This window comes from Narcine bancroftii, chromosome 1 (genome assembly GCF_036971445.1).
Source record: "Narcine bancroftii isolate sNarBan1 chromosome 1, sNarBan1.hap1, whole genome shotgun sequence".
NCBI classification, from domain to species: Eukaryota; Metazoa; Chordata; class Chondrichthyes; order Torpediniformes; family Narcinidae; genus Narcine; species Narcine bancroftii.
The window spans coordinates 420,305,063-420,330,717 of NC_091469.1; the positions used below are offsets into that span (position 1 = coordinate 420,305,063).

The 25,655-nt window shown below is 40.8% G+C and overlaps 1 protein-coding gene and 1 long non-coding RNA gene across 4 annotated transcripts in view; one reads left to right on the plus strand and one right to left on the minus strand.

Moving 5' to 3' along the window:
- The window catches only part of LOC138751598 (cyclic AMP-responsive element-binding protein 5-like), a 422,160-nt gene that overhangs the window by 249,780 nt on the left and 146,725 nt on the right, over positions 1-25,655 (minus strand). The gene's annotated exons all lie outside the window — the stretch shown is intronic.
- Positions 25,467-25,655, plus strand: part of LOC138751602 (uncharacterized) — a 62,587-nt gene continuing 62,398 nt past the window's right edge. For both annotated transcript variants that reach the window (XR_011350077.1, XR_011350078.1), the window contains exon 1: positions 25,467-25,602. This is a non-coding gene — a long non-coding RNA (uncharacterized lncRNA). The remainder of the gene's footprint in view (positions 25,603-25,655) is intronic.

The following is a 25,655-nucleotide window of genomic DNA, read 5'->3' on the forward strand; positions in this document are numbered from 1 at the left end:
ATTAGGGGTATTTTTTTCAGTTTGGTCATTGTGCTTCAGGAAAGATGTCAGGGTGGAGAGGATGCAGAGAAGATCTGGGAGCAAGCTGTGCATTGGTGCATGCTTAAGCAGGTAGTAACACATTAAAGTGGCAAACAAGGGTATTTTTGAAGGGAATTTCAATATTAAATTACAAGACCTCACCAGCAAGGTCTTCTTCCTTCATATTTATTGGCCTGTATCACCATCACAATGATGGTATTTGCAAAGACAATTAAATATGTGGTGTTGGTATTAAATACAAAAATCCAACTACTGCACCCACCCTGAATGACTCCTGCCTTCTTCCCAACTCAGCAGTGAGCCAGCAATGGATAAACAAAAGAAGAAGCAACCTCTTGAATGCAGTAGAAATGGATCTTTAGACGTTGGCACTGAATAGGTACAGCAGAATTATGCTGTAAAATTATGAATTATGCCTAATAACTGGTAATGTCTTGTTTTTGGTTTGCAAGTTTTTTGCTTTCCAGGTCACCCAGGCAAATTTTTCAAATTAATTTTGACTCTCCATAAAAATTTCTCAATTCCTTTCTGCACCTTAAAAATACAAGTAAATGACTCTCACCCATGGACGAATGTGAAAATCTATCCTATAGTCTGTTTTATTACTGAAAGTCACCAAAAACTGCCCCTTCCAAGCCACAGCTCCATATCAAGGACCCGATGATGATGTACGGCCTTAGGCACAGCATAACACAATAATAACAAGGAGAAACACAGTAAAAGAAAAGGTGAAAGGCCTGTGTCCCAAGTCCAGACAATGGAGATATTCAACTCAAGATTCAACCAAAGATTCTTTCTTCTTTCTTGAACACAAGTTCAGCATTTGTCACTTCCTTGTCAAAATATACTTGTAGATTCTTTCTAGATTTGTCAACTTCTCCCTTTATTTTATTGCCAGTACACAATTCAATCTGCTTATTTTTCCTATTTAACTAACCTGAGCAAGAAACCTTTTTATTCTGTAAAACAAGGTAATTTCTAATCAAATACCTCTATCCCAAATATTACTCCTTTATCTAATTTCAGTGCCAACTTAATTAGAGCATACGAATGTTTAGACTGCAGTTATATATTGATGAATGTTTAGGGCCTTGCTTCAGGAATGATGCCAAGTCATCATGGAAATTGGATGGAGATTCACTAAATGATGGTGATTCATATTTCTGAGAAGCTTTTCATTTTGAATGTTTTCATTAGGAGCTCATTTCATTTGAGAAGACTGGGAGAAGAAAATGGATTAAAGCTCTTCGAAATTACAAGATACTTCATGAAGGAAATTGAGAATGATGTGTTTTGGCTGAGCAGCAATAGCACAATTTTGACATCATTAGACAAACAAGGAGAGGGTTGAAGATTCTTTTTCTTGCAGAGAATTATTATGACTTTTAATACCCATCAAGAAGCATGGCAGAAATAGGACCAATGTTAAATTTAACTAAGAACTTGATTAGCACACTAATAATAGAAATCTGAAAGAAGATGAACTAGAATGAAGGGAAAAGCTGTTTTAAAGAGCCAGCATTCTTTACCACAATAATTTACAGGTTATGTATGGTTGTTTATTTACCCTTATCCAATTTTCTTAACAGAAAAAGTCTCAAAACAAAACTGCAAAAAAAATGTTGTATCCCCATAATTAAAACTCTATTTAAAAATGTAAATTTTGAGACCATCTCAATAATGCTTTCCAATGTTTCTGCTATTATCTAACAAGAGCAATACCTGCATGTGATGTAAATTCTGAATTGACACTTATCTTCAATGTTTTAGCAGATTAAAGATCAAGTATTGCAAATTGCATGTAGACATTTGTCAACAATGATACATTACAAAAAATGTATACCTTTCAAAGTCACTAGGGAAATATAGCATTCAAAAATGTGAAAGGTCTCTGAGTTCCATGACTATGAATCACAATTATTATTTTCGGCACTTAAGGAAGCTTGTTGCTTATTGAATGTCAAGCTCACAACCAACATTGCTTACATTATGAACTGCAGATTCCAACCATTTTTTGACTTGGATTTCGATGTAGCCCCAGGGTATTCCTTAATGTAACTTCAATACAGATCGATTTCTGTGGGGTTTTTTACCCCAACGGTAGTATAGCATGCTAAGTCTTAAACTAATGGTCCCCTTATAGTCCTCTTCTCAACATAAATTATCTGGATTAAAGCATAAAACTGTTATCACAAAATACAAATACATGACATGAAGTGTTTAAATGTATGGCAAGGTTCCAGTTTCTGGAAAGTGAGTAGCATAATTACAATAGTGCAAAGGACTTTACATCCTCAAAGGGAATGCAAAGGGGTATGGATATAGGGGATGGATTTTAAAAGAATTCTTGCCTCTCATTCACATAAATATTCTTTCACTTTCTCATGAAGACTTTGATCTACATTTTCATGCTCTAGTAACCCTCTGGCAACTGATGAAAGAGATTCTTCTTTTGTGAAAAGAAACATAGGAGCATTGATTGTACTTCAGGAATCCTGTCAGAATTCCAAAGAGATTCCAAGTAATATATTTATCAACTAAGTGCCCCCACAACCCTCGACTTGATAGCCATTAATGCTCTTATTTTCATTATCAATCTTTAGTAAAACTTTGATTTTCCCCAACTAGGTATTATGTAGTTATTAATCCACAGCATTGATCTACACCGCATGATAGGAATTATTGTTTCCCTTTTTTAACATGATACATAGATTTCACCAAAATTGTTAAACTATAATATCTACAGATGCAAGCAGATTCCTTACAAAAATATTCACTTGTTAAATTTGCTAATAACCATATTTATTCCTTCGCAGGTTGTTTGTAGTTAATATCAGGGTTTTTTTTTACAACTTTGCAAATTATTTAACGACCAATAATAGTCTTTGTACATCTAAGCCTGCTGTCTGATACTACCATGACATTAAAAAATGTAAACAAGCAGATCAAAATGCAATGAAGATAGCATCTTATTCTGATGCATCCGTTATTTAAAAATATCATACACATTTACATTTTTTAAAAAATTTAGACATACAGCACTGTAACAGGCCCTTTCGGCTCACGAGTCTGTGCAACCCAATTACACCTAATTGACCTACAACTCCCAGTACATTTTCAATGGTGGGAGCCCACAGGGAAAACCCAGACAAGGAGAGATGTACAAATTCCTTACAGGTGGAGCAGGATTCAAACCCTGGTCCCAACAGCTGGCACTGTAACAACATTGCTAACCATGCCATCCCTTTAACTTGGCGGGAAGCCAGCGTAGACAACTTACAGTAGTTGACAGGCTGAATTATGGCATTTTGAAAATCATGAAAGCTTGTGCTGAAGAATTTTTTTTCCCCCAATAAATTTGGATAATGAATGTTGTCCATCACACAAACAGATTTCTAGGGTATTGGAAGTCTTTGAGTTGGGAAGGGTTTTAGTAATCTGTTGACTAGGATGCCAACATGAATAACAATTATTGGGCTGTGCCAGAAAACTCATAAGTCAAGGCCCTCCTGAAGGTATTGCATTATGACTAATACAACTCATCCCTAAACACTGAACACTTCATATTGCAATGAACAGTCAGTGCAGAAATATATATGAACAAATACATAGAGCATCATTAATCATGGTTGTGGAAAGTGTACATTGCAGGGAAGTCAACACACCAGGGAGATCCTTGAACTAAATGCATGCAAGGGAATGGCTTATATCAAATAGAATAAGAAATAATTACACTTGATTTTGTTAATATGTTAAAATTCAATTTTCATGAAAACATACTACTTAAGAAAAAGAAAAGAAAGTGCTAAATTGCCTGCTGTCAAAACGTGATTATCTATCACATGTATAAAAAAAAATGTAAGGTTAATTTTCCAGTTATCCTACAGTAGGCAGGAAATTTGCCAGCCTCCAAACCAAGTCCAAAATACATAGATGATGTGCCAATATGCCCTAATAAATAGTGAAGATTTTCAATCACCACTGTATGCCCACAATTTCTTTTTATTTGTATTGGTAAGTACATGTATTAAAATTTTACGTTAATTGCAACACTTCGCAAGAACTATTCAAAACTCTAACAGCGACCCTTCAAGCCTTTTACTTTCTCTTGACTTTTTCATTGCAACATCAGCCACCTTGACTCTTCTGCTCTCCTCATCCACTCTAACCTCTGAACACACAGGACTCCACTCTTGTTGCATCAATCCCAACCCAAGTCATAATACCTGCAAACAAGGGGGATGTTGTGGTCTGGCAGATCGATCTCTATTGTCCCGAGGCTAAATGGCAGCTTGCATCATACCTACACCTGCACATTGATCCCACCAACAACCACAAGGCGACAGGTACCATCACATCAAGAGATCTCCCCTGCACAGCCTCCAATTTGATAGCGCGACAAGCCATCACTTCCCATTTCTGTCTCTTACTCAAGATCCACATACAGGATGCTTCTAGTAGGTCCATTGTTTCTATCAGTTCTTGCCCCATTTAACTTATCAAACTATGACTCAATTCTTCCTTCCCACCTGCATTCAGGAGACCTCACATGCCTTCCACTGTTTTTAAAACCTCCAATTCCCAGGATCTCGCCACTTCACTTCACTTCTTTCTGGAACAAAGATCCAAATGGTTTACTTCCAGCAACACTTCCTCCTCCTGAACAACTTCTCATTTGATGCCTCCCACCTCTTTGAAGTGTCAGTTGATGAAGTAGACAAAGACGATGGGGTCAAACAATAGTCATGGCTTTTATTAGCAGAAACTCATGGTACAATAATGAAAGACAATATACCCAAGGGGAGTGTCCTTAACAGTAGAGATAATGCACAGCCAATGTTAGTACAGCAAGGCTCGACAGAGGGGAGACAGGCAGCTTGGCAGACATTCACCACAGTCTCCCCCCGGCAGAAGAAGGGTTAAAATCAAAAGGACTGCTGCTAGGAAAGACTGAAGCAAGCGATACATGGATACCAGGTTTGGCATTGAGAATACTCTAACAGCTAAAATACGCCAGTACTTAGCAAGCAATCAAAGTATAATGAAATGTTTTATGAATATGTCAGCCTATCACGTTGTTTACGAATTCTGGTGCTTCTCAAAACAGGTGGCTCATTTGCAACCTTGGGAACTGGTACAGTTCCTGGGTCTGTAGTGTGGGAAGGACTGACTTCTGGAACCATTCCAGAATCGGCAGCGTGAGGCAGTGGAGCCTCAGCATGGCCATCTGAAAGCTTACTAGGGGTCACAGGCTGGGGGATTGAGCCCAATCTCTCAGGCTCACTCTGAGTAGGGGTGCGAGGAAGGGGTGAACCAGGAGACCAGATCTCTTAGGGGTACAATGTCAGTACTCTCATCTGGGAATTTAACATGAGCGTAGTTGGGGTTGGTATGCAGTAGCTGAACTGGTTGGGGGTCTGTTTTACGCGTCTGAGCATGGCTCTTCAGCAACACGGTTCCAGGCTCAGATAAAAGGCTGGCCAGTCCATTACAGTTCCTGATTTCCTAAGAAAGGCAAACATACGTTCATGAGGTGTTTAATTTGTTGCAGTACACAATAATAACCCAATAGAATGTAGCGCCTCAGGAAGCACCTCCTGCCACCAGGTAACAGGGTAACCATGTGTTTTTAAAGCAAGATTAACAGTCTTCCAGAATGTAGCATTATTCTTTCGACCTGCCCATTGCCCTGCTGGTTGTAGCTTGTGGTACGCCTGGTGGCAATCCCCTTCCATAGCAGGGCTCGCCGCAGTTCAGCGCTCATGAATGCTGAGCCCCTATCGGTATGAATGTAATTGGGAAAACCAAAAATGCTGAAAATTCTGTCAAGTGACTTAATGACAGATGCTGATGAGATGTCAGGGCAGGGTATCACAAAGGGAAACCTGGAATATTCATCAATTACAGTAACAAAATATACATTTTTGTTGTTGGAAGGTAATGGTCCTTTAAAATCTAAACTAATCCTCTCAAAAGGTGAGGTTGCCTTGATGAGAGTGGCCTCCGGAGCTTTGAAGTATTGTGGTTTGCATTCTGCACAAACGGACAGCATTTAGTCAGTTTCCTGACTTCTTCCAGAGAGTAAGGAAGGTTTTTAGCCCTTATGCAGTGGAAGAATCTCATGACTCCTGGGTGGCACAGTCTGCTATGGATCTCTTTTAGCCCCTCCAGCTGAGCACCGGCAGCAGATCGTGACAATACATCAGAGGGATCATTTAACCTGCCTGGTCTATACTGGATCTCATAATTATAAGTTGAGAGTTCTATTCGCCAGCGTGCCATCTTATCATTCTTGATTTTTCTTTTGTATTTAGTACTGAACATGTAGGCTAAAGATTTCTGATCAGTGACAAGAGTAAATTTTCTGCCAGCTGGAAAGTGTCTCCAGTACCAAACAGCTTCAATGATAGCCTGGGTTTCTTTTTCAATGGCAGGGTGTTTAAGTTCAGGTCCGCATAACGTGCGGGAGAAGAATGCCACAGGTCTGCCCTCTTGATTAAGGGTTCCTGCCAAGGTACAATCTGAGGCATCAGTTTCCACTTGGAATGGGATATCCTCATCAATGGACGAGAGTGCAGCTTTGGCAATATCAGCTTTAATTCTCTCGAAAGCCTTCAGGCCATTGGAGAGAGAGGAAAAGATTTAGTGTCAAACAGAGGGCGTGCCTTCGTGGTATAGTCCTGAACCCATTTGCAGCAGTAGGAAAAGAATCCCATACACCTTTTAAGGGCTTTTGTTGAGTCTGGGGGTGGTAACTTCTTAAGGGGGGCCATTCTTTCTGGGTCGGGGAGGATTTCGCCCTTGCGGACAATGTAGACCAGAATGGGTAGCTCTGTCGCGTTGAACACACATTTTCCCTCGTTAAATGTAAGATTGAGTTCTTTAGCAGTTGCTAAAAATTTCTTTAAGTTGTTGTCGTGCTCAGCCTGTGTTTTCCCCACTGATAGTGAATAGGGAAACGTACCCTGTAACTCATACGTCCTAACAATCTTATCCATTTCCCTCTGAAACACGGACACACCATTAGTGACCCCAAAAGGTAACCTTTTAAACTGATATAACCCCCCATCAGCCTCAAAAGCCGTATAGAGCCGTTCCCTTTTCTTAATGGGGATTTGGTGGTGAGCTGCTTTGAGGTCGATAGTGGAATACACTTTGTATTACGCTATCTGATTAATCATTTCATTGATGCGTGGCAGGGGGTAGGCATCCAGGTTCATGTAACGGTTGATTGTCTGGGTGTAGTCAATAGCCAGTCGTCTCTTAGTGTGATTTTTCACGACTACCATTTGGGCCCGCCACAGACTCTTACTGAGTTAAATTACTTCCTCTTTAAGCAGTCTCTGGGTCTCCGTTTTGATAAACTCACGATCCTCTTTGCTGTTACAACTGCTCTTAGTGGCAATCGGCTGACACTCAGGGGATAAATCACTGAAAAGGGAAGGAGCTTTGATCTTTAATGCGGACAGACCGCAGTAACTAGCGCGGGGGATGGTAAGTGTGGGTAGTGGCCTACCGAAATTTAACACTACACTGTTCATCTGAGATTGAATATCTAACCCCAGTAACACAGGGGCGCAGAGCTCGGCATAATAAAGAGCCACACATCAGCAAGGCAATGTCCCTGCAAATTTAAAGTAACTTTATACTTGTCCCATACAGTTTTTGTAAGTTCACTAGAAGCCATCAATATCTTTCAGTTCGCTGGATATCTCCGCAAATTTAAGGCTCTGGCAACTCTCTCGTGGATGTAGCTGTCAGTACTCCCCGAGTCTATTAGACAATCAAGAGTCTCACCATTCACCTCCCCCTTCATAGTCGGCCTTTCCAGTCCGTAACATCCCCCAAACTTTACAGTCAATTGAGCTATCACAGGGGATCTCACCTCGCCGTCACTTGAAGTTGATTCAGCCTACTCATCTGAAGATTCCCCCTTTTCACGGTTGTCTTCCATTCCTGCAGCTCCAGGATGCATTTTCTTGGTGCTTCTCTTCTTCTTATCATTGGGAGTACTTTTCACCTTACACGCTTTAGCGAAGTGGCCGAGTTTCCCACAGTAGCTGCAGGTAGCAAATCAAGCCGGGCACTTCTGTCTGGGGTGTCAGCTCTTATCACAGGAGTAGCATTTTTCAGGAGTTTGCCCTTTTCTTTCCTTCGGGGTTCCAGCACTCCTGAATGTTTCCTTTTCGGTTTCTAGCATTTCACTGGACTGCATGGCAATTCTCAGTGTTTTGGCTAGAGTGACTGCCCAGTCATAGGTTAAGGGCTCCATCTCCAGCAGCCTCTGTCAGATGTAACTGGAGTCAATCCCATTGACAACAGCATCCATTCATTGCAGTGTTGTTGCACATTAACTGCCCTGACATCACATTCATTTGCCAGCAAGTTGAGGGCCAGTGCACAGGCAGCATCACTTTTCCCCGGTTTCTGGCGTCTAGTCAGCAACTGGTGTCGAGCAAGCCCCACATTCCGTGGCCCTGCATAGTAAGCAGTCAGACGTTCCCGGGCTATAGCCAGAGTGGCAGCTCCTTGTGTTACGGCGAAAGGGACCTCACCCAGCAGAGAGTTCAGGTGGCCCCACTGTATCGCCTCATCGACCACGTTGTTTCGAGCCATGTAGTAATTGAAACAAGCAATCCAGTGGTTGAAAATTTCTCTGGCCCTCAGGGCAGACTGGTTGATTGTCAGCCACTCTGGCTTGAGCGCTGCTTCCATTTCTGCTAATAAAATTGAAGTGCCAGTTGATGAAGTAGACAAAGACGATGTGGTCAAACAATAATCATGGCTTTTATTAGCAGAAACTCATGGTACAATAATGAAAGACAATAGGTGCATACAGAGTTATACCCAAGGGGAGTGTCCTTAATAGTACAGCCAATGTTAGTACAGCAAGGTTCACCAGAGGGGAGACAGGCAGCTTGGCAAACATTCACCACACTCTTGCAAATCAAAGGTGTAGCCATGGTTACTCACATGGACCCTTGCTATTTCTGCCTTTTTATTGGCTGCATGGGATAGTCCTTGCACCAAACCCTCTCTGGCACCAGTCTCCAACATTGTTTCCATTACATCAAGAATTGCTTTGTGCTGCTTCCTGCATCTAACTTTACCACCAGCTTCCACCCCACTCTCAAACTCACTTCTGACATCCTTCCCCTTTCTAGATATCTTTACCTCCATCTCAGGAGAGAAGCTAACCACTGACATTTACGATAAACCTACCAACTCCCACAATGATCTGGTCTACACCTTCTCCCACCCTCTCTTTTTTAGAATGCAATTTATTTCTCCCAGTCTCTCTATTTCTGCCACATTTGCCATCAAGGTATATAATTTCCTGAAAATAGCAACAGAAGTAGACAGTATAATTATATCAAATTCCTTCTTCACCACCCTATCAGTCAGGGCACCAAGTACAGGAGTCATGATATCATGTTGAGTTTTACAACATGGTGGGACATGGAGCATTGTTTGCCGTTCTGGTAGACATGCTGCACAAAGAATGTCATCGAGTTGGAAAGAATGCAGAAAAGATTTACAGGGATGTTCCTGGGACAAGACACCTCTAGTTATACAGAGACTCTGGATAGGCTGGAGTTGTTTTTGTTGGAGCACAGGAGGCTGAGAGATGACCTAATAGAGGTTGATAAAGGGAATGGGCATGGTCTTTATTTTCAGGCTGTGAGAGCCTAAAACTAGCTTGAGACAACATAGGTTTAAAGTGAGAGGGGAAATAAATAATGAGGGACTGGAGGTGTAAGCCTTTCACAATGGGTATGGGTACCAGAGGAAGTGGCTCAGGTGTGTAGTGTAGATAAAAGCTCACACTCGACTAGAAGGAGAACTAACAGTTTTATTAGCTTACAACACAGGAAGGGTTCATGGACAGGCTTCAGAGGGGATCTGGGTTTAGGCGGGAAACCAGGGCCCCCAGGTAAGGAGCTGGGAGGCAGGACCAGTCATTAGTACACCATACTTCTAGTGAATCCCAGTTCACTACAAGGTACAAACAGTTACATCTAAAAGATACATAGAAATATGAATAAAAATGGGTTAGAGGGATAAGAGCTAAATTTAATAGTTTGGGGATTAACAATTTTCAGATCATTTTAATAACTTGAAAGTAGCAATAACTTAAACTTCACTTAGTGCAGGATAGATTGAAATAATGTTGAACAACAGGCCAAGATTGGAAGGGTCTTTTCAGTTTGTTTAGCATTGATTTCTGTATTGGTATTTTTTTAAATGTTAACAAAGAAATGATATAATATCTCATTTTTGATCGTGAAATTAGTCAGAGAGCAAGTTTGTGTTTACGTTCAGACACATTTAGGAAACATGATCATAACATGATTATACAGCTCAAGAATGAGAAACAAACAAATTTTGATAAAAGTATTTTAATGAAAAAAAGCACATTTCAACCTGAAAACCAATCCAGATAAACTTAAAATAAACATTATCAAAAATGGGAGCAAGCAAAGCAATCTTTATAACTCAATGCTGAAAAGATGGATGCAAAAGTTATTTATGGTACAATGAAAAATTAAAAGCACCAGATGAAAACAGGAGTTTCTTTAAAACATTTATGTTTGTAGAACATGAACACTACAGTGCAGTACAGGCCCTTTGGCCCTTAATGTTGTGCCGACCCATATATTCCTGAAAAAAAAGTACGTAACCTTCCCTGCCACGTAGCCTTTCATTTTTATTCCATCCACGGGCCTATCTAGCAGTCTCTTAAATGTCCCCAATGTTTCAGCCTCCAACACCAACCCTGGCAAGGCTTTCCAGGCAGCCACAACTCTCAGTGTAAAAAAATACTTACCTCTAATCTCTTCCCTAAACTTCCCTACCTTAACTTTGTACATATGCCCTCTGCAGTTTGCTGATCCTGCCCTAGGAAACAGGTGCTGGCTCTCCACTTTATCTTTCTTCAGTCCAAAGAGAAAAGTCCCAGTTCTCCTAACCTTGCCTCATAAGACTTGTTTTACAATCCAGGCAACATCCTGGTAAATCGCCTCTGAACCCTCTCCATAGCTTCCACAAACTTCCTATAATGAGGTGACCAAAACTGAACACAATACTCTAAGTGTGGTCTCACCAGAGATTTGTAGGGTTGAAACATGATGTCTCTACTCTTGAACTTTATCCCCCTATTAGTGTATCCCAGTATCCCACAGGCCTTCTTAACTATCCTATCAACATAGGAACATAGGAAGTAGGAACAGGAGTAGGCCAAAAATGGCCCATCGAGCCTGCTCCGCCATTCAATACGATCATGGCTGATCTAATTTATGACCTAACTCCACCTACCTGCCTTCTCCCCATATCCCCTAATTCCTCTATCATGTAAAAATTTATCTAACCGAATTTTAAATATGTTTAATGAGGCAGCCTCAACCACTTCCCTGGTTAGAGAATTCCAAACATTCACTGCTCTCTGGGAAAAACTATTTTTCCTCATCTCTGTCCTAAATCTACTCCCCCGAATCTTGAGATTGTGTCTTCTCGTTTTAGTTTCCCCGGCCAGCTCAAAAAACCTTCCTACATCCATCCTATCCATACCCTTCATAATCCTATATGTTTCTATAAGATCTCCTCTCATTCTTCTGAACTTGAGCGAATACAATCCTAGACGATTTAATCTTTCATTATAAGTCAACCCCTTCATCCCAGGGATCAACCTAGTAAACCTCCTCTGGACCGTCTCCAAAGCCAGTATATCCTTCCTCAAATATGGAGATCAGAACTGGACACAGTACTCCAGGTGCAGTCTCACCAGTACCTTATACAGTTGTAACATTACCTCCCTACTCTTAAATTCAATCCCTCTAGCGATGAAGGCCAACATTCCATTTGCCTTCTTAATAACCTGCTGCACCTGCAACCTAACTTTTTGCGATTCATGCACACTTACTAACATTGTACTCCATCTGCCAGATCTTTGCCCACTCATCCAGCTTAGCTATATCCCTCTGCAGACTCTCCACATCCTCATTACAATTTGCTCTTCCACTCAATTTGGTGTCATCCGCAAACTTGTCTACACTACATTTTGTCCCCTCCTCCAAGTCATCAATGTAAATGATGAACAGTTGTGGGCCTAGCACCGACCCCTGCGGCACCCCACTTACCACTCTCTGCCAACCTGAAAAACTGCCACTTATCCCGACTCTCTGCCTACTGTCAGACAACCAATTTTCAATCCAGGCCAATATACTTCCCCGGACTCCACTTTCCTGTAACTTACTGAGAAGTCTCTTGTGCGGCACCTTATCAAATGCTTTCTGGAAATCCAAATATACAACATCAACCTGTTCCCCTCTATCCACCGCACCCATTATATCCTCAAAGAATCCTAACAAGTTTGTCAAACAAGATCTTCCCTTTCTAAAACCATGCTGCATCTGCCTGATTGAACCCTTACGTTCCAAAAATTTCACTATTTCATCTTTAATGACGGCTTCAAGCATTTTTCCAACTACAGACGTCAAGCTAATTGGCCGATAATTTCCAGTCTTCTGGCTACAACCCTTCTTAAAAAGTGGCGTGACATTTGCTGTCTTCCAGTCTGCCGGGTCCTGCCCAGAATTTTGGTATATGACCACCAATGCATCAACTATAACTTCTGCCATTTCTTTCAGAACCCTTGGATGCATATCATCAGGACCAGGTGATTTGTCTGGCTTTAGTCCCATTAGTTTCTCCATCACTACTTGCTTTGTAACAACTATTTTATCAAGGCCCTCCCCAACATTCGCATCCTTAACTCCATACATGGGCATGCTAGACGTGTCTTCCACCGTTAAGACTGACACAAAATATTTGTTTAATGCCTCGGCCATTTCCTCATTTTTTGCTACCAGTTTTCCTTTCTCATCCTCCAAGGGTCCTATGTTAACTCTGGCCACCCTCTTCCATTTTATATATTTATACAATTTTTTGCTTTCTGTTTTTATATTTTGTGTCAATTTACTTTCCTAATCCTTTTTCCCATTTCTTATTACCTGCTTTGAAACCCCTTGTTGACTCTTAAAGTTTTCCCAATCTTCCAGTTTCCCACTGCTCTTTGCAGCTTTGTACATCTTCACCTTCAATTTTATACTCTATTTCCTTTGTTAACCTGTGCAGTGACCTTCATCCAAACTCTTAAGTAACTGATCATTAACCATGTACTCAGCCTTCTGGTTTGTCCTTCCAAATGCATCCCATCACACTTATCCAGATTAAACACCATCTGTCATTTTTTTTATTCAACTCTGTATCCTGTCTATATCCTATTTTAATCTTCAGCTCCATTCAGAACTCCTCCATGTCATCAGCAAACTTACTGCCTCTTCATCCAGGTCATGTATAAAAATCACAAAGACCAGGGGTCCCAGAACAGATCCTTGTTGTACTCTACTAGTCACTGCCCTCCAGGAAGAATACTTCCCTTCCACTACTACACTCTGCTTTCTTCCTGCAAGCCAATTAAAAAAAAATACCATGCCTAAAGTCTTTCTGAACAAGTCTCTCATGGATCTTGTCAAATGCCTTACTAAAATCCATGTGGACCACATCAACAGGCTTACCTTCATCAATTTATTTTGTTACCTTCTCAAAAAACTCAATTAGACTTGTGATGCACAACTTACCCTTCACTAAGCCATGCTGACTATCCTTGAGTAGACTGTACTTCTCCAAATGCTCATAGATCCTATCCTTAAGAATTCTCTCCAATAATGTGCACACCACTGATGTAAGATTCACCAGTCTATAATTCCCAGGATTCTCCCTATTACCTTTTTTTTTAAAGAAGGGACTACCTTTGCCATTCTCCAATCCTCCAGCACCTCCCCTGTGGCCAAAGTGGACGCAAAAATCATTGCTAATGTCCAGCTATCTCTTCCCTCATTTCCCACAGCAATGTGGGGTATTACTGGGCATCCAGTCCTGAGGACTTTCAATTGTAATGTTTTTAAGAAGATCTAACACTTCCTCTTCCTTAATCTCAACACTGTTCAGCACACAAGCCTGTTCTATTCTGACCTCACCCTGATCAAGGTCATTTTCTCTTGTGAATACTGAAGCAAAGCATTTATTTAGGTTAGGGACCCCCCCCCCCCCCACCCCCCACCCCCCCAACCTCCTCTGCCTCCAGGCACATGGTGCCTCCTTTATCCTTTAGCAAACTCACCGTCATTCTCATCATCCTTTTGTTCTTCACATATGTATAGAACACCTTGGGATTCTCCTTAATCCTTCTCATGCCCCTTTTGAGCTCTCCTATGTCCTTTCTTAAGTTCTTTCCTGGCTCCTTTATACTTCTCATGAGCCCTTTCTGTTTCCTGCATCTAATACTGTATATGTTTCTTTCTTCCTCTTGACTAGTTGCCTCACCTGTTTCGTCAACCATGGCTTGGCACAGTTGGCATAGCTGTTAGCGCAAAACTTTTACTGCACCAGCAAACGGGATCAGGGTTCGAATCCCCTGCTGTCTGTAAGGAGTTGGTATGTTCCTCCCGTGTCAGTGTGGGTTTTCCACCAGGGGCTCTGGTTTCCTACTACCATTCAAAATATACCAGGGGTGTATTTTGAATGGGTCTAAGTTGAGCAGCATGGATTCATGCACCAAAATGGCCTGTTACTATGCGGTATGTCTAAATTTTGATGTGAAAAGATCTTTTTGACAAATATAGAGTGAATCATAAAAGGAACAAAACATAGAAGGAAATACAGAATTACACAACAGCAAGCAAAAACTGAATCACAAAACCAGGTTGACACAGCAGGTAGCAAAGGAAAACAGTAAATACTTTTTGAAACATCGAACTATAGGACAGCACAGAAGGAGAGCACTCAGCCAATTATGCCTGTACAAACTCTGTGCAGGCAGGCCAATAAATCTCCGTTCCCGTGCATTTTCAGCACAGCCTTGAAAATTTCCATTGAAATATCCATGTCATTTCCTAATGAAGCTGCTTTTGCTGTTTTAAGGAATTGTTTTCAATAATCTGTTTGAATTTAAAAAATGTTCTTCTCTCTTCTGGGTCGTTTGTCAATTTCCTTAACCGTATGTCTTCTGGTCACCAAATGCCCAGCCAGTGAAAACACTCACCCCTGGCTTGCAGCAATATTATATTATATTTACCCTATCTATACCTATGCCAATAAACATAATTCTAGATTTTTAAAAAAATTTCTCCATGAAACTTCCCAGATGATATTTCAATTGGTTCACTTTGTACCATCCTGAAGACCTTGCCATCTATCGTAAAGTGATAACGTTCAGATTTGGATATAGTACTCCACCTAATTAAAGTTTTAAGATTAACAAAAATTCTTTTGGCTTTTAATTTGTATCCCTGATTAAAAAATCAAGCGCTCTTGATTTCTTAACAGCCTCCTCAATTTGATCTTTTGTTCAATTTAGTTTGCATTTCCTTTCCTCAACTTCATATCAAAAGGGATTATTTCCCATCACAAGACTGTCTGCTTGCTGCTGTGCTCATCTCTGTTGATTACATTTCTATAGTTCAGGTTTTAGAAATATTGCATTCATGTTCTTCATACTTGTGTCAAGGTCAATGGGCCATTAGGTACCTGTATAATGGGTCCATCTTTTTTTAAACATTGAAAGTCCATGGAGGTCCATCACCAAGATAACAGCACCCCTGCTCAACAACCCAGGCTTCTGTCTCCATGGGAGAGAGATGCTGTTACAGGGCCACCACACCTACCTCACTGGGACCCGGAGTTGGAGACTATTCACCCTCTTCCACTTCCACCATCACCCCCCCCTCCCCCCACCACCAAGGTCTGGGAGAGGATCCTACAGCTCTATGGTCCCCTACCCTGAAGTCCTCACACCATGCTGCAAGAGACTGGCTTGTGGGAACGAGGTATCCTGAGAGTTATTCAAGAGGATGTCAATCAGGAGCCCTGCTCATCAAGGACAACAAATGCGGACAGCTTCCTAATTGCTTTGGGGTTTCAAACAAAGGGCTTCGTGAATGCCTCGAGCTTAAGTTCAGTGCTGGACTGGACAGGATGCCACGCTGCTATAGGACTGCAGCAGGTGGTGACATTGGTGGAGGTGGAGGGATCAATATCTCTGAAGGGACTCTCTTCTACTTCATCTCATCTTAACAAGGGCTCTCATTTTAACAGGGACACTGCTTTAGTGGAAACTTTGTGTGCCTTCATAGGGTGTACCAAAGAAAACAATATTTTGTCTTTTGAATAGATGACAATCAAGGAAACTTGATCTTGGTTTGAATATATCAGTAAGAGTTATTTTCTCAGTGCCATTCCTTTTCATATAGCTGTAAAAAAACTGTCCAACTAGTGTCCACTCTCTATCCTTTAATGTTTTTCATTCGTTCATTTTACTAACAAGGTAATGTGACATTTTATTAACTGTTCTACATATACAGTATCCACAACATCAAAAGAGAAAAAAAGGAAACAACTTACCCATGAGCTTAACATCAATGGCAGGAAAATGTGATAGCCGAACAGTTTAGAAAATAACATGATGGAGCAGAATTAATATAGGGATTTATGAAAGAGAATAATTGGAGTTCTTTGAGACCTATCCAGCAGAGTAAATGAGGGGTATTGCTGAAGGCAGAGTTTTTTTGAATGTTGAGGTTTTTAATGAGGTCTTTACACTGGAAGTTGTGAACACAGTGGAGCGCATGGAATCAGATGAAATCGCAACCTTGACAGTGAGTTGGTTAGAAGGTAGAAAACAAAGGAGTAGGAACAATCACATCTGTGTAACAGGGATCAGTGCTTGGGCTTCAACTTTCAGAATCTTTATCCATCATTTTGGCTGAGGGAAACAAACACGATACAGTATTTATATTAAATACTATACTAAATACAGTAAATATGATACAGTATTTACAGGTGTAAGCAGTGGTGATGATGCAAACTGCTTCAAGAGAATATAGACAAAGGGAGTGATAACAATATGACAGAATAAACAAAGTGGGAAAACGTGAGGTAATTTCACTTGGTAGAGAGAAAAAAGGTTAATTATATGTTGTAAATGGTGAGTGATTGGTATTCAAGAGGGACCCAGTTACCTATGTAACTGAATGACCAAAAACATGTAGCTATTGAAGGTAGTAACAAAGAATAAATGTACATTGCCGTTTATTGCCTGTGAAATTTTAATCCAAGTAAAAATGACTTACCACAGTGATATACAGCCCTGATGCAACCAGACCTAGAGTATTGCACACAATTAGGATAGAGCAAATTCAGTAAATATTCTGGGAACAGCAGGTCTGTCATACAAGGTGAGTTTGAGTAGGGCAACCCTTCCATATTCTGGAGTTTAGGAGAATAGGTGGTGTCCTCATTGAAACATTCAAAAATCTAACATGGTTCAACAGGGTAGATACAGGGAGAATGTTTCTCTCGACTGAGTCTTAATTTAGGGACTATTGACTCAAAATAAGAGGTAGGCCATTTAGTATTAAAGACAATTGTTTTCATTCAACAGATCAATCTTTGAATTGTTCTAGTCATGTGATGCAGTTACTGAATATTTTTAAATTAGAGACCAATCGATTTCCAGATATTAAATGATAATAGAGCAGCCAATTATGTTTGAGATGATAATCATGTTGAAAGGGTCAAATTGCCTGCTCCTTTTTTTAAATAAATAATGTTCAAAATTTGATGGCTGCCCACAAGCGAATGTTGACTTTGCGCTTGATAAGGAGGTTGGCACAAAAAAAGGTCTGTGGTAGCAGCTTTATTAGGGTTTGCAAAGGATTTTGCAACAACTTAACAGATTTCAGATGCATTAGTTAATCCATAGAGAAGTTTTTGACACCACCAATCAAGCCTACTCAAATTTTGGGGGGTGAAAATCACATAAGAAAGCTATTACAACTTGAGTTCACAAAGTTCTTCATCGGGGAACAAATTTAAAGCTGCTTCAAAAATATATTGAGAGTACAGCACCCCAGATCTATTTTAATTTTTTTTAATCGATCACATTTAGGCGAAAACCCAAGCAGTCCTTTACCGAAACCATACTCAAAACTATCACTGTAATTGCATGAAAGCAGACAGCCAAGTCTAATTTCACTTCAGTCATGCTGGGAATGCAACAAATGGTGTTTTCCATTTATTTGGTGGAAAGGCAGCCAGAACTTTCCGTAATGCATATTCTGATATCCAATTTGCAATATTTCCAGAATTTTTCATTTTTATTAGCAATGGAGGTGACCAAGAAAAGTAAATCTGCAGCATCTCATGTTTAAAGTTGATTTATTTTTACTTTTAGGAATTATTTCCTCACTATGGCTATGTTTCATTTCTTGAGGTCCTATTTAAAATTAAATGGGGTGTTCTTCTGGTTGGTGTGTACTCTGAGTTGTTCATGGCTGAAAGAATTATCATGGGGTGGCCCACCAGGTGGCATTGGAGACAAGACAAAACATTCTCATTGTTCAGACTTCAGCACAATACTGTGAGCGAATCATCTGTGCCTGACAAGCTCTAACAAGCAACTCCCCATAAGGGAAACTGGAGGAAATCTGGCTGCTATTTCTTGGTATCCACTCAAAATAGGTCTTGAAGGGGCGGTCACGACATTAAGTAACGAGCAACAAGTGAGCAGATTCGGAGAAATCAGAGGTAATATTCAGAGTCTTCCTGCCTCCACTAGAATTAGCAAAGTATCTTTAATTGGTTATAAGTGATCCTGATAGTCAATTTCAATTTGATTCCTCCCCATTTTGGATGCAAATACAGCCCAACCCAGCAACACAGTCATACTGCGAGTTCGTTCGCACTTAAAACAAAGCTGATCATGCTCAAAACTAAAGAAAAGATTGATGAATTTAATGGTATAAGTGCCTCATAATTTGTTTGTTCCAAAACTCATGCTGCGCGCATTTTATATTAACAGCTACAAGGTTGTTAATTAAGATGCGAGACACAAGGTACTTTCGGCCTGTCATGTCTGTTTCAAAACAACCTCATATAAATCGCTCATTTTGGCAACCAAATATTTTCTCCATACATTTGTTTTTCCTCTGTAGTTATTAAGCCTTATTTGTTTTCTTGCCATAAGTGGAGGTTGTGAAATCGTTCCAGCCTACAATGTACACAACCAAAATCAAATAAAAATGAAAAAGTTTTTTTTAGTCCAGAGATATTTGCTTTCCATTTGGGATATTTATGAATGCAAACTTCACAAATGAAAGTGGCTATAATTCATTACAGATGTTTCTAATCTGCATCCAGCAATAAACTTTGTTGTTCAAAATAATTACATTTTCTGATACTCTCACCAAGTTTCTGTCAGTTTTAACTGTTGGCTCAATTTGATTTTTTGTGCTTTATAATTCAAAAAAAATGTTTTCCTCAACCTTTATATTAAAATAATTTGCTATGTTTTCATTATGCATAAAAACTTTTACTCTTTAGATATGGCATAATCCCATAATTTAGTCTTTGCTATTTCAATCAATGCAATACAAGACATTTTATATAATTTGATTTCCATCTCAATGCAGCAGAGATTTGAACCAGAATCATTATGATGGAATTCTGATTGGATGCACTCGCACCCTGTCAAGTGCTACAAAGTTAGTTTTTCACATGTAAGCATAATTGTGTTAAGTACCTGCATTTCTTTCAAAATTGTATTAATATTTTTAAGCAAGTATACTGACAGAATATATCATCAGGAATTTTGCTCAGCTCTCTTCAATTAATATGCAACTAAAATGAGAAGTACCTCACCAAGTGTGATACAATGGGCGATCCAAATGCTGTCAGCTCTTCTATATTTCTTGCTCTCAGTTGAAACACTGGAGTGAGTATGATGGCTGAGGACCAGCCAAGGTTACTTCTGTTTTCTCCCTGCCTTTTATCAGCACAGTATATTGTCTGCTGATATTTGCCAAACTCAGGATTTGTCTTTCATGTCTTTTCCAGTTAAATGGTCTTTCAACACTAATTAACAAGTCTCAAACAGTCAATCAATTGTGTAAGGTTCAAGGTGGCTTGGCAACCATTGATCCCTACCTTGGCAAACAATCAAGGCTTTCATAAGTGAAAAGGGAAAATGAGCTGAACAAAATCTAACATGAAGGATAAGCTAAGGGATATCAGGTAGTAAAGTGGAGTTAAAACTATCAGTCATTTTAGCAAAGGTCATATAGTATGGTAGAGCAGACTTGAAGGGCTGCATGGCTTGTTCAAGCTCTTATTTCTTATGTTCTAAAGTCCTAATGCAGTAAGGTTGTCACTTTCATTTTCTTTCTGGGATTTTGCTCTCAGGCAAAACATGCCACATATTGTCCTAATTCAGTTTGTCATCCAATCTGTTTTAGTAAAAGAAACATTCAGTTTTATATGCTCCAGAGATATGGCAATTGAAATTATTTCAAACCTATTTAACCAAAGGACAACTACACCAATAAAGAAAAATCAGACTGCTTTTGTCAGTGGCTGCTAAAAAACTTTGACGCATTGCAAAAATGTATCAAACCACACATAATATATTATTTAAATACCTCACTCTACCCCTTGGAATTATTAACTTTACTGTATCATAGTTAATTTTCCACATGCATTTTAATCTCATCATATCTTTATCACTTAATATTTGGTCCTATTTTCCCCCAAATGGAAATGCTTGCCATATTTATTGACACCCTAATTTGGACACACATCTGCAGATTTTATGAGGGAAAAAATTGGGAATTATTAGCCCCAAATCTTGGACAGTGAGTGAGCCTTTCAAAAAAAACATGCATTAATGTTAACTGTATGACCGGGAGAACGAGAGTAGGTCAAGCTATTGATTGAGTGAAGAGGAAAAGAAGTAAAGGTTTATGTGCTGTTCTGATATCTAAGCAATGATGTACTTGCTTTGAGCAGAATGCAGTATGGATTTATTAGATTGATCCCGAAGGGAGGAAGAATAGGAATTGAGTAATGGTTAGTAAGTTTGTGGATGACACTAAAGTTGGTGGACAGTGCAGGAGATTGTCTAAGATTACAGTGGGATCTTGATCAACTGAATCACTAGGCCAAGGATTTGCGAGGTGTTGCATTTTTGTTATTAGGGCAGGCCGTAATGGCAAGGAAATGTTGTAGAACTGAGGGGTACAAGTATATAATTTCCTGAAAGTGGTGACACTGGTGGACAGTGTGGTGAAGAAGCTGTTTAGCACACTTGCCCTCATTGTTCAGGACAATAGGTACAGGAACTGGGATATCACATTACATCTGTACAAAATGTTGGTAAGGATACATTTGGAGTACTATGTACAGTTTGAGTTGTCGTGCTAAAGGAAAGATGTCATTATGCAGGAAAAGGGGCAAAACAAAAGTTTCACAAGCATGTTACTGAGATTTGAAGCCTTGTAATGAGAGGCTGGATAGACCAGGACAATTTTCCCTGAAAGCACAGAAGGCTGAGGGTTGACCTTATAGAGGTATATAAAATCATGAGAAGCCTAGTTAAAGTGACTGTTCACAGTCTTTTCTCCAGGGTCTGAAATAGAGAGCATTGGTTTCAAGTAAAAGGTAAAGATTTAAAAGGGATGACACAGATAAGTGAATTTATGATGCTGGTTTTATCTTAAGGTTACCCGTCTTTCGCACCACTAACCTACTACGAGTATTGTGAACGCTTATTGTTTTTTTTATTCTTTTTTATATCAATTTAAATAGTTTTTCTTTCATATTATTTAAAATCTTGTTAACAAATTGAGCTTCTAATTTTTTACTCTTTTTGTTTGATTATTTAAACTGAATGCCAGTATCCCTTTATGGATCTACCTGGTGACTTCTGCATTGTAGCTCTGAGATGAAGAAGATGTCAAGGCAGTGACCAGGCTATGACATTTGACAATATGGTTACTGTCCTTTATCGTTCACAGGTAGTCATTCCAAATCTTAAAACAAAAATTCATCCAGATTTTTTGGGCTTGATCCTTGGCTTTTACATTCATGACAATACTTTCCCACTGCTTTTTCAGCATTTGAAGAGCCAATTGCCCTCTGGAAAATTTAGGTTTTCTCCCTACTCTATCAAACCCGGTGTTGCAAAATTATTAAGTCTGCTTAGTCACATGTTCTTCATGTTTTCACAGGACATATTAATTTGTATTACTCTATCAAACCCGGTGTTGCAAAATTATTAAGTCTGCTTAGTCACATGTTCTTCATGTTTTCACAGGACATATTAATTTGTACAGTTCATGAAAGCACCTTAACTGCTTAAGAGAAGCAAGCCAAGTTCAAGAGTTGCATTCTCCAACTGAAACCAACACTTGATATTGACTGCATTCTACCCCATCCCCTTCCACTTACTATACAATCAATGATCTGTTCAGTTAACTCTGGATGGACACAAGAATCATCATAGTTAAGAGGGATCTAGTATTTGTGGAGAAACACATGGTCTCCTTGCCTGTCTGGAATATTGTGGATTGCAGGTGATCACATGTCCTCCCTGTCTGAAACTTATTTGGAAGTTACATTACCTGCCAATCAATGTTAGCTTTTGGCCAGCCTTGCAGGTGGCTAATTTAAATCACCTTGGGTCATTACTGTCCAGACGCCCAGATCAGAATTGTATAAAGCACATTTATGCTCTCTGACTTGAGGTCCAAGCTCTGGACATCGTTCCATGCCAGGTCGCTACTGTGGACATTGCTGGAAGGAAGTTAAGGTGTGGACTACACTTAAGCTGAGCCATAGTTCTGCGATAGATCAGTACTTGCAGAGAATTAGGTCGTCTGCGAATATTTTAACACCTCATTCCTAATCCCAACAATTCCTCATGGGGTTAAATATACATTACCCCCTCCTTGTTCCCAGACACGCAGGAGCCAGGCTGCCAGAGTTTCTCCTGCCTTTTGCCTAAATCGATCTCCAATGGCAGCCAGCTCTTTTACAGAGAAGCCACGTATCATTGACTGTTTCCGACCCCTGTTCCCACTTTGACCCACAGGGTCCTTTGCCCAGTGGACGGGACGAGGCCTAGGCCTTCCCGTAGAGGGGGGTGGGCCATTGAGCATAAGCAGGGGTTTGGGTACTTTCCCCTGGGTCGCTTGAGATCAGGGGATCATCTACCTCTTCAATCTCATCAGTTACATTCCACCCCTCTCCCTCTCCGTCTGTTTGGAAAATCCGCTGCCTTACGGGGCGGGCATGAACAGCGGGTGGAGAGGGTAGTATGTTAGGCACATGCTGAGGAGTATCTGCATTATTACCATTGTCATCATTCCAGATATTCCCGTCCCATTCATCAATTACATCAGGGTCGTCGCCATTCCTTATCACAGCATGAATACGATATGGATCGGGTTCTACTCTATGCCTTTCCTTATCTGCACAGAGCTGCTACCAGAGTTTAATATTACGGCAGTTCGTTTGGGCATGCTTATCCTCCCATTCTTTGGCTCGGTCCTGACTGGTGCAAACAATCTCACTCATCATGGAACGGTGTTGTCTCAGGGCTTCGAGCTCCTCCTCTAGTTGCTCTCTCTTGTGCTGAGATTCTACTTCTCGCTGAACTGATTCTGCTTAAACTGGGAGTGTGGGTGAAAGTCCCTGTCTGTCGAGTGTGTAAGAATGTAGAGTATAGGCAGCCACTGGTATAGGAGACCAACCTGGGTCCGATATGAATGTCTATAGCATTGTTTAGTAGTAGAGTAATTGAGTCCCATTTGACATTCTCCCTGTTTGTCTCTTTTGTGTTCATTAAAGTTACCTATGATTGTAACACACGTGTCCAGACTCAACTCTCTGTGAACCCACAGAACCAGATACTCTTCCAGAACACAAAGATAGGCACTGCAAGCAGGGTTCAAAGAGTTTTGGCTGCTCACACAAGGAGTACTAACCATGTGGGAGATCTTAATAGCGAATGTGTGTGTGTGTGTGGGTGTGTGTCCTGTCGGGTGCATGTGTTATTGTGTATCTGCTCATCAATGGAGGCAGCAGGAGGTAATCCACAGATAGGAAATGAACCCTGGGGTAAGAAAATAAAATCCCCAGGTGGGTTCAGCCATTTGGCAGTGTGACTGGCATGCCGCACCATGCTGGTTGACTGGCTGGACCCCCACAGAGGGAAGATAGGGCACCACATTGTCTCCCTCCTGGAGGAATCGGGGTTACGCAAGGCCAGGGGGAGTCGTGGAGGAACCTCATGGTTACTTATATCCCTACTTAGGTGCCAGTAAGGTATCACGTCTGATTTAAGTGATCAGGATGTACAGAAACATATGGAATCCCTGCAACATCACTGTTGTGCATTACAGGAGGCAGTGCAGACTGCCCATGTGTGAGTGGCTAACCTAGAAATGAAAGTCATGGAGGCAGCTTCCAAGCTGATTGACATGCAGCAGCTGCAAGCAGCTCACTGGTCTGGCTGCCAGCTTCACCCAAGCAAAGTCCGAGCCATTGTCTAGCAGGGAGAGGTGATCGACGTCGTTGGGGGATGGGTGTGTGCGGATGGATGGTGATGACCATGAGGAAACTGAGTCCTATGACACATGTCCTCTCCCCTGTGTGCCTGAGCCTTGGCAAGGCCAACAGTAAACAGGTCCAGGTCTGCCACAAGGGAACCATTCCAAAATGAGGAGGTAGCCAAAAATGGGGGGGATCTCAGGTGGACATGTAGGTGGTCACTGTGAAATTCTGGAGTCCTGGGATTATTCCACCAAGGAGCTAACCGGGCAAGGGGACCAATACCACCAGCAGCCAGGTGAATACCTAGTCATGCCGCTGACACAGCTGTGGGATGAAGAGCCCCCAATCTCCGCCCCTCTCATTGGGAAGCGAACATCCTGGGCAATCTGTCTGAATAACAGACAATTGGCAATGCCTTTCAGGTACCACCCGAAGGGGGTCAATGATGTCACCAGCCTATGGGAAAACCATTACCCTCCTGGAGGGATCGGAGTTCATGGAGGGGAGTACACACTCAAATTTGTAGGGCTGAGGCGAAGTTCAGCAACATCTCCCTGCCAGTGACTCACAGAGACATGTATGCTCTCTGGAAAGAGCATTGTTTGGGGAAGTGCAGTTTAGGTGGAGCTTCCCGTGCACTGCCTACTCAGACCTGGACCAACCTCCCCTCTGGTCCGTTCCCCCCTCCCCCACCAGCGGTGGCCCATGACTAATCTTTTGAGCTCTTCCAAACCACCCCCCACCCCAGGAGAAGACTACCATTCAAGCTGTTCCTCTTCTCGATATAAAGGTTTACAAAACACTCATCAAAACAGACTGCTGTGATCCCAGTCATCACACCATTCTGTTTAACCAGCAAGAGCTGTTGTCACTTAATATGCGCAGAACTTTTAAGCAGACAATCGACTGCTGTTGCCATGGAAATGTCATCATTGAACACTTGAGCTTAACAACGGATACATCTTGTGTTATGCACATTCCAAGTGCAGCTTTCATAATGAGCCCTTTTGCTTTTTTCTCTCTCTTTTTAATTGCACCCTGAGCTGTGGTAATAATGTCTCTCAGCACATTAGGAAATGGGAGTTACAGATCACTATTGCAATGTTGCAGTTTGTAAGTACAGTGTTACAGATCAAATACTTTCAAAGACATATTGTGTATATTTT